The sequence below is a fragment of the Mastomys coucha genome, unplaced genomic scaffold (assembly GCF_008632895.1).
Source record: "Mastomys coucha isolate ucsf_1 unplaced genomic scaffold, UCSF_Mcou_1 pScaffold22, whole genome shotgun sequence".
NCBI classification, from domain to species: domain Eukaryota; kingdom Metazoa; phylum Chordata; class Mammalia; order Rodentia; family Muridae; genus Mastomys; species Mastomys coucha.
This window is the reverse complement of record NW_022196905.1, coordinates 149615131-149624690: the sequence shown is the minus strand read 5'-3', so window position 1 is coordinate 149624690 and position 9560 is coordinate 149615131.

The following is a 9560-nucleotide window of genomic DNA, read 5'->3' as shown; positions in this document are numbered from 1 at the left end:
TTGTTTTTTGGAGGGGAAACTGGGAATGGAGAAATTTACATGTAAATAAAGAAAATACCTAAAAAAATGAAATTATATGAAAGTTACAAATTATTAAATCATTTGGTGACAGAAGGAAAAAAAACTGTTGCAACATGATGTAAATTGTGTTTGTTACCACAAACTCCCACTAAATCAAGGGCACATGGGAAATTAGTTAAAATGTGGACAACTGTGTTCTCATAGATGTTAGTTTATTCCTTTATTGAGGCTTAAATTCAAAGAGGAATACAAACAGAGCAAATATAATTATATATTTAACTATGTAAAAGGTAAAATAGTGATGCATGGACATGGACATTTTATGATAAAATTTGAAGAAATAGGTTTAGATTCCTATAGACAACCCTAGATTTTATGCATTTAAAATGTATTCCCTGAAATATGTTTAAAAATACAAACTTCATATCTTTCCAATGGACAAGATATTTGAATAGTCTAGAGCCTGTGCTCAACAGGCATTCTGAGATCCTGATATTTTTAATGGGTATTAGGCTGACTGCCTTTGTACTAGGCCTTTAAGAAGAGCTTTTGGCAAATACCCTTATAAAGGAGATAGTGTCTCATTCCCCAACAAATGGCAACACTTATTTACTCTTCATTCCTGTGAAGCTTGCATCCGGGAAAGATCAGATAGATTTAGTGCCTTTTTTTTTTTTTTTTTTGGTTTTTCAAGACAGGGTTTCTCTGAGTAGCCCTGGCTGTTCTGGAACTCACTTTGTAGACCAGGCTGGCCTCGAACTTAGAAATTCTCAGAAATCTGCCTGCCTCTGCCTCCCAAGTGCTGGGATTAAAGGCGTGCGCCACCACCGCCTAGCTAGATTTAGTGCTCTTTATATAACATTTGGACTTTGTAAGCACAGTTTTGTTGGATTGTTTATTGTCTTTATTTTCCTGTGACATGCTCTACCAGTATACCAGTACAATTTATGAAACTTGTGGAACAAGAAGTTTAAGTGTTTTGTCCTGCAAGATAGACAAGTGACTATGGCAACAAGAAAGTCAAGTGAAAACAATTGGCAAGAAAGAGAGTACAGAAATGAGGCTGAACTGTTGAGTCAGGTCAAGAGGAAAGTTTACATCACATTTCCAGTGCTATTTTAGGAAATATAACCATTTTTTTTCTTGTTTGAAATGATTGAAACAGCAACTGTTTGTGAATATAATTTGTCAAACCTTATGTAAATGATAGCAAACTATCCAGTTCTGCATTAACATATATACATAGCACTAGCAACTAGAATTTCGTATAGAGATACAAAATAATACCAGCTCAGGAATGCAGTGAAGTGTTTCATTATACTATAAAATTATTTAAGAACAATGTTATCAACATTTCTAAGGAATTTGCAGTGGCCTTTATGCCTTTCTTCCCTAGGTTATATGGAAAAATTGGCAATTCTTCATCTAACACTTGACATGGGTTGATTAGATATTTAGAATGGATATACTTTTTTAACTTAGTTTTTATTAACTAATTTTGTTCTTTGAGAGTTTCCTGCTTGTTTGTATTATATTATTATTACTCTCCTCCTCTATCTCCCTTTATTTTTCACCCATTCCAATCAACCCTCCCTCATACCTTACCACTTCTGTATCACCAGTTTCTTTCCAAAGTTTAGACTTTTGTTTGGTTTGGTGTACCATTTAGTTTCATCATGACTGTACATGTGAGCATGTGTGGATACAAACATTGGAGCCTGGTAGGTATAGTTACTAGTTGATATACAACTAATAGTAATTGAATCTATTAAATAGCAAATTGCTCAGCATCAAGGGTAGAGCCATGTCTGAATGGTAAAAAGATCTTTCTTGTGTTGACCCAGTGAAAGCAAAGTGGTCTCTGATTTCAATGGCTTACTTGCCCTTAAGATGACATTTCTTAGCCCTCTTTCCTCTCTTCAGATTTCACATTCTTTCTCTCCTTCCTTCCACAATGTTCCCTGATTCATAAAGGGAATGGCATAAATATTTTGGTTTTAAATTGTCAAAGACTTTGCAAGAGTTTTAAAGAATGCAGAATGTATTAAGGAATAGACATTTTTTAAAATTTCTGTGTCAGGAACTTTTATACACACATTATCTTGTGACTTCAGATCTATGAAGTTTTATCAAATGAACTTTGTCTTGTAACCCAGCTGTTCTATAGTCAATAAGTATAAAGGTTGCTATGGGATCATGTTAAATTTCAAAACAGTGACTTTATAGAAGGTCAGAATGAATACATGTAAATACTTTATCTTGTAATATCTAAGTTAGTCCTATAAAGCAAACACAAGAGAAATTATACTGCCAGTTAAAGACTGTAGCTGAGTAAAGTAGAAAGAGAAAGAAAATAAAACTAGGCAAAAGGTTAAGTCAGAGATATAGTCAAATTCCCAATAATGTTTCAATCATTTATTAAAACTAGAGTATTTAGAGCAAATTCTTTTAGTTACAGAAATTCACACAATGTGGATTATTTTTAAAGCCAAAATTGATAATAGCTAACATGTTATTTTTTATTTAATTTTTCTGAGGTCAGGAAAACAATTCTGAAAATAAATATAAAAGGGGACTTTTGGCAAGAGGGATGATATATTCAGGTGGTTAGAGTGCTTACACTGCAAGAATGAAGACATGAATTCAAATCCCCAGGACCCATATCCAGCATGGCTCCATCTTTCCTAGAGCTCATACACCAGGCAATCAGCTTAGCCAAAATGCATCCATTCAAGTTTAGCAAGAGACTCTGTCTGAAGACAGTGAGGCAGAGCAATAGAAGAAGATATCCAAGTACTACTTTGGTTTTATATGGACATGCATGGAAGGGCACACCGACAGACTTGTGTGAATGCAATGTACACTCATACACACATACATATATGTACCCACCCCCAAAAGAAATAAAAATAGCTCCTGAAAGATTTCATCACTTTTGAAGAAAAATTACCACTCAGAATCAAGGTGTTTTGATGCTATTTTTGGACATTCTTAAATAATTTTCATTTCAAATCAGCAGTCAATTTTCACTAAAATCATTTCAAAATGTTGAATTCAATTTAAGATTAAACATCTTTGAGACATAAAACTTATAAATGTATTTATTTTTATTCACAGATTCTTCCAGTGTTGTATTTCTAATGCACTGAAAAGTTATAATGGTGCAAAGACCATGTGATCATGAGATACTTCAGTATCTCAGCTGAAGCATCTTGTATTATATCGATTACAGCAAAATTCTTTGTTGTGAGTCTTTGAATTTTGATTTATCTAACAGAATTATTCATGAATCAAGCCATTTTAACATTCTTTCACAGATTATTACCAGAATAAAAACAATTTCGAGTAACTATTAAGTTATGGGATTCAGAATTTGTAGGTCAGTGCTTTTGGCTCATAATAACAAATAACATTTAACTTATCATGTGACTCTGATCCAATGATTAACTTCCAGCAATTTTATTAAATTGATGAAAATCAGAGAAAATAAAATGATAAAAGCCCAGAGTTGTTATGGTTTCATTGGCTGATGTGTGAATGCAAATAACTACATCATGAATGAAATCTGTTTAGCACAAGATACCTTTCATGTACTTTTAAACATTAGTTTCTACATAATGAATCATGAATATATGTATTAACTCTCATTCACTGTTGATCAATGTAGGATAATGTCAATGTTTTTTGCTGATATAATGCATAGTGTTTTATAAATAAAAATAAAAATAATGTACAGTGGCTATTTTGACTAAGCAGAGACAAAACTACATGATTATAAAAACCCCATTCCCTCAGTACTTTTACTTCTGATTTTGTTCTTCATACTTATATTTTATGATTAAAATAAAGCTTACATTAAGGTTGTATTAAGTGTTTTCTGTGTGTATCCAAATACATAGATTGGACCTTAAATGATTACATATAACAATATGATAACAAAAATTATCATTAGAAATGAGTATAATTTTATAAAAACTAATAAAAATTTAAGCCAATGTGGAAAAATTGGATACAATAATGCTTTGCAACACTGGATAACAGACTTTATAGACAGTTTTCTTTGTACACTGCTCCATTCATTTGTGTAAATATTGTCAGTTGAGAGTTTTGCTTTAGTACATCAAGAGTTTTGCACAGGTGGAAAATTGCACCTGTGAGAATATTTTTACCCAAGTATAAAAAAAATAAGTTGGCTATCTTATTACAATAATATATAGTATTAAGTTAATATATCAAAAGCTATATGTCATTTGAGCAGAAAATATACATATTAACTAGATAACCACCAAATATTTGCCTCTTTTCCCTAAGCTTTACATTATTCTCCTTGAAAATAGTCAAACTTCCACCCAAATTTAAATAATTTTGTTGGCTTAGGCTAGAGGATTCTTTTGGTTTAGCTGTGGGGACTTGAAAAATAATCTCAAATTTTGACTAAGGAAAACACCGTTAATTTGCTTCTATTTCTTTATACTTTAATATTTAATATATTATTTACTTTTATAATCTTTTCTTGTTTTTGAAATTATAACATTCCCCTTTTTCCTAATCTTTCCCATGTACCCCTCCATCTTTTCTTTCTCTCAAAATCATGGCCTCTTTTTAATAATTGCTATGTATATACACATGTACAATTATGCATACAAGTTGCTCACACTGCTATTTTATTATAAAATAAAGAATTAACAGAATCATATATTGACTTTCTTTAGAAGTTTAACATGAGTTTGAATAAATCAAATAGGTTTCCCTTTCTAAATTTGATTCATGCATAAATACAATGAAATAAATTGTTGCTGAAATAGCTACTTTCCAAGTTAAACCAGGTCTTCATTGTTCCTCCAACAGCTCATGTTTGTTGCAGTATATATGTGTCATCTGCTTACTGATGAAGTAAGTATGTAATAGATAAACAATAAAAGAACAATATCACTTATGAATACTCACTAGGTTAAATGTGTCTTGTATTACTCTTGCTGAACAAAGTCATTGACTTCATAATGGGAGGAATATTCCCAACACTAATGCCAGTTCTATATGTAAATCCTCAGTGCAAGCATGAAAAAAGAACTACAAAGTTTTTTAGTCAATTAATTTTCTTCCTGAGGTACTTCAGTACAGAACTACGAATTGAAATAGGGAGTAGAGACATAGTATTAAGTATCTTTCTGCACTCAGAAGATGATGAATTGTAATGGCTAAACCCCCAGACATTAAGTTGAATAGTAATCTGATGACAGTTTGGAAATCAGTCCAAGCAGTGCTGGCATCCGGGTGCTTTCTATCCTGCTGTCAGAATAATACAGAGAGGAAAAGATTGTGCTTGCTCATTCTACTTAACTTGCTTCAAACATGTTTCTACTTTTTGTGTAAAGGTAAGTTTCTCTCACTTTCTTTACTATATAGTACAGTTCTTTACCTAGTGCAGATCATATTCAAACATAAGCAGGAAAAAGACAATCATGATGAGGAAATTACTTGTATCTGCAGTTTTCACTTACATTTCTTTATTGTGGTTCCTTGTTCTCTGGGTAAATTGGAGAAAAAAATAGTCTTGGAGAGTTAGAGGCCACTTTCAGGTGGTTTTGATTTACAGAACAAACACCCACAAGATTGCTCTGTATCACATGGATTCACAGGGCTGATGTAAATAAACTCAAAGGGCAAATGGATAAAAGGTCAAGAGATAAATGTTATTAAGCACTTTGCTGATACACAATAGAGAGCGAAAACAAATTCCATAGAAAGAGCTGGGGAAATAGCCAGTTCCTTCAAACTTGGCCATACTTTTTAAAGAAGTCATGGACCCCAGTGATAATAGAATGCGGGGGGGAAAAAAACTTGCAGAATCTCTTTACACAGCCCTACTTCTCCATCTTTGGTAGATGGAAACCAAGAAGCTTATCTGGATCAGCATCACTTCCCTGAACACTTATCAATTTCTTCTTCTTTCAGTATGGATGAATTGGTCTTTATACTGTTCCCCACATCTCTCAATGTGCTTCATTCATTTGGAATAGAGCTTCATTCTATTGCTCAGGAGTAAGATAATTTCCCACTAACTTACTGCTGTTGTCCCTTTACTCTGCTTGGAGTGAGATCTTGTTAGCGATACTCATATGATATTGCAAAGTTTATGCCATGAGCAATAAATGGAATTTTAAAACTTTGTATGAAATTGAGTGAAAGACTGTGAAATGATGATACCTGTTCTTGTGCTCATATTGTCCAATGGACCTCCTGAAAACTTAGCACATTGTATAAGTTTCCCCTTTCCAAACTCTGAAAAAAGATGATTTACTATGATTACATGGAAGATTACCAGGAAGTCATACTGGGCTAGCACTAGGAAGTGGAACAGATTGAGATCAGAGAAGATGGAAGTCTTCAAGTAATCCACATGCCACAAAAAGGGAGAAATAGTCTTAGACTCAACCTAGCTTTTATCTCAGCAACCAATATAATGTTGAGCTTTTAACTATCAATTTCTCAGTGGCCAAGCTATGACTTAGTCCAATCCACCAAAATATTTGGGGAACATATAGGATACACAGTCCCTATCCTAACCATGGTAAAATTTACAAATATCTCATTCCAGTCAAGAATCACCATATGTCAAAAATTCTGACTTCACTTGCAATCAGCCCCAAATGGTCTAGAACCAACACCTGAGGAAATCATCAGACAGGCATAAAGACAGCTATTATGGTTGTATTTTATGTAGTGTAATATAAGTGTAAATATGGATCAAAAAAGGTCCAAATGAAATTTTAAAAGACAAAAAGGCAATTGTTCACATAAATGATATATTAAATAAGTATCATAGCAAACAAACTGTTATGGAAGAAGTTGATGAAATAGAAAATGCAACATATACTATATGAAATGAATTTCTTCCATAACCAGTCTGTGTTCATAGGATCTGTAAGTTGTGGCAACACATATAGAGAAGTCTGAGAAACTTTGCATAAATGAAGTTCCCAAAAGAAAAGATAGAGAACTTTTGAAGAAATGGGGGCTTGTTCAGGGATTTACAAACTTGATGAGTACTGAACACTATCAGGAAACTCAACAAATGTAAGCAAGGAACTCAGAACCAAGCTTAGTCACAGAGACATTGTTGAAGACAAATTTAAAGAAAAAATGTTTTATAGATGTTACAGAAACAAAATAAGAAAACAAAATAATTTGACCATTTTACCTCAATACTCATTTAATATGGTGTTCTAGAGTTCTTATTTCCTTTTATAAGTGAAAGGAAATAAACTATCAGATAAACCCTTAGAGTCTTTACCACCAGTAAACCTGCACTTTGGAAATCAACGAACCAGTTCATATTAAAAACAGGTAACATCAACTGATGATCCATTGTTATCAAAGCGATAGCCATGTCCTGAGTTTTATAGAAAGCAGTTCTCTCAGAGTACTTTAAATATTTTAAAGGAACATGATCATCCAAATAAACATGAGAATAGTGTAAAATAAAATTTGTAACACTTATAAAAGCAAATAAATTATGTCATCAAAGTGCTACATATCAGAATAGTGAAGAAGTAGAAATAAAACTATGACAAAACTTTTGTATTCTGTATGAAAGTTCATAGAATCATTTTAGATAGATTGGGAAGGCTTTCCTTGACCTAAATTCTAAAGCAATAGATGGAATGATAAAAAATAATCATAGACAATAAATAGGCAATAAGATGATTTTGGTGGTAATTTTAAAGTACTCTGGTTTTAACAAAGAAGGAAGGAAGTACCAAAAACAAAAGAGAGGCAAATACTAAATAATAAGGTGGTTGACTCAAACTTAATGATGTTATTACTTGATTTCAATACAAACTCTTTGCTGCTTATGTAATGACAATGAGAGAAGCACTACTGAGGCCAGTAAGAATGCCCAGCAGTCAACAATAAATTTTCTTGGAATTTCAGAGAAAAGAGTTTCCTGCCATTTATTAGTCTTTTAAGGGCAAGATTTGTGGAAATATATTGTGTGAATTTGATTTTGTCATGGAATACTTTGGTTTCTCCATCTATGGTGATTGAGAGTTTTGCTGGGTATAGTAGTTTGGGCTGGCATTTGTGTTCTCTTAGGGTCTGTATGACATCTGTCCAGGATCTTCTAGCTTTCATAGTCTCTGGTGAGAAGTCTGGTGTAATTCTGATAGGCCTGCCTTTATATGTTACTTAACCTTTTTCCCTTATTACTTTTAGTATTCGTTCTTTGTTTTGTGCAATTGGTGCTTTGACTATTATGTGACAGAAGGAATTTCTTTTCTGGTCCAGTCAATTTGGGGTTACGGAAATCCATCAACATAATTCACTACATAAACAAACTCAAGGACAAAAACCATATGATCATCTCACTAGATGCTGAGAAAGCATTTGACAAAATCCAACATCCTTTAATGATAAAAGTCTTGGAAAGATCAGGAATTTAAGGCTCATATTTGAACATAGTAAAAGCAATATACAGAAAACCAGTAGCCAACATCAAACTAAATGGAGAGAAACTTGAAACAATCCCACTAAAATCAGGGACTAGACAAGGCTGCCCACTCTCTCCCTACCTATTCAATATTGTACTTGAATTCCTAGCCATAGCAATTAGACAACAAAAGGAGATCAAAGGGATATGAATGGTAAAGGAAGAAGTCAAATTATCACTATTTGCTGATGATATGATACTATACTTAAGTGACCCCAAAAATTCCACCAGAGAGCTCCTAAACCTGATAAACAACTTCAGCAAAGTAGCTGGATATAAAATTAACTCAAGCAAATCAGAGGCCTTCCTATACACAAAGGATAAACAGGCAGAGAAAGAAATTAGGGAAACAACACCCTTCACAATAGTTATAAATAATATAAAATACCTCGGTGTAACTCTAACTAAGCAAGTAAAAGATCTCTTTGACAAAAACTTCAAGTCTCTCAAGAAAGAAATTGAAGAAGATCTCAAAAGATGGAAAGATCTCCCATGCTCATGGATTGGCCGGATTAATATAGTAAAATGGCCATCTTACCGAAGGCAATCAACAGATTCAATGCAATCCCCATCAAAATTCCAACTCAATTCTTCACAGACTTAGAAAGAGCAATTTACAGATTCATCTGGAACAACAAAAGACCCAAGATAGCCAAAACTATACTCAACAATAAAGGAACCTCTGGTGGAATCACAATCCAGACCTTAAGCTGTACTACAGAGCAATTGTGATAAAAACTGCATGGTATTGGCACAGTGACAGACAGGTAGATCTATGGAACCGAATTGAAGACCCAGAAATGAACCCACGTACCTATGGTCACTTAATCTTTGACAAGGGAGCTAAAACCATCCAATGGAAAAAAGACAGCATATTCAACAGATGGTGCTGGCTCAACTGGAAGTTAACATGTAGAAAAATGCAAATCGATCCATTCCTTTTCTCCTTGTACAAAGCTCAAGTCCAAGTGGATCAAGGTCCTCCACATCAAAACAGATACATTAAAACTAATAGAAGAGAAAGTGGGGAAGAACCTCGAGCAAATAG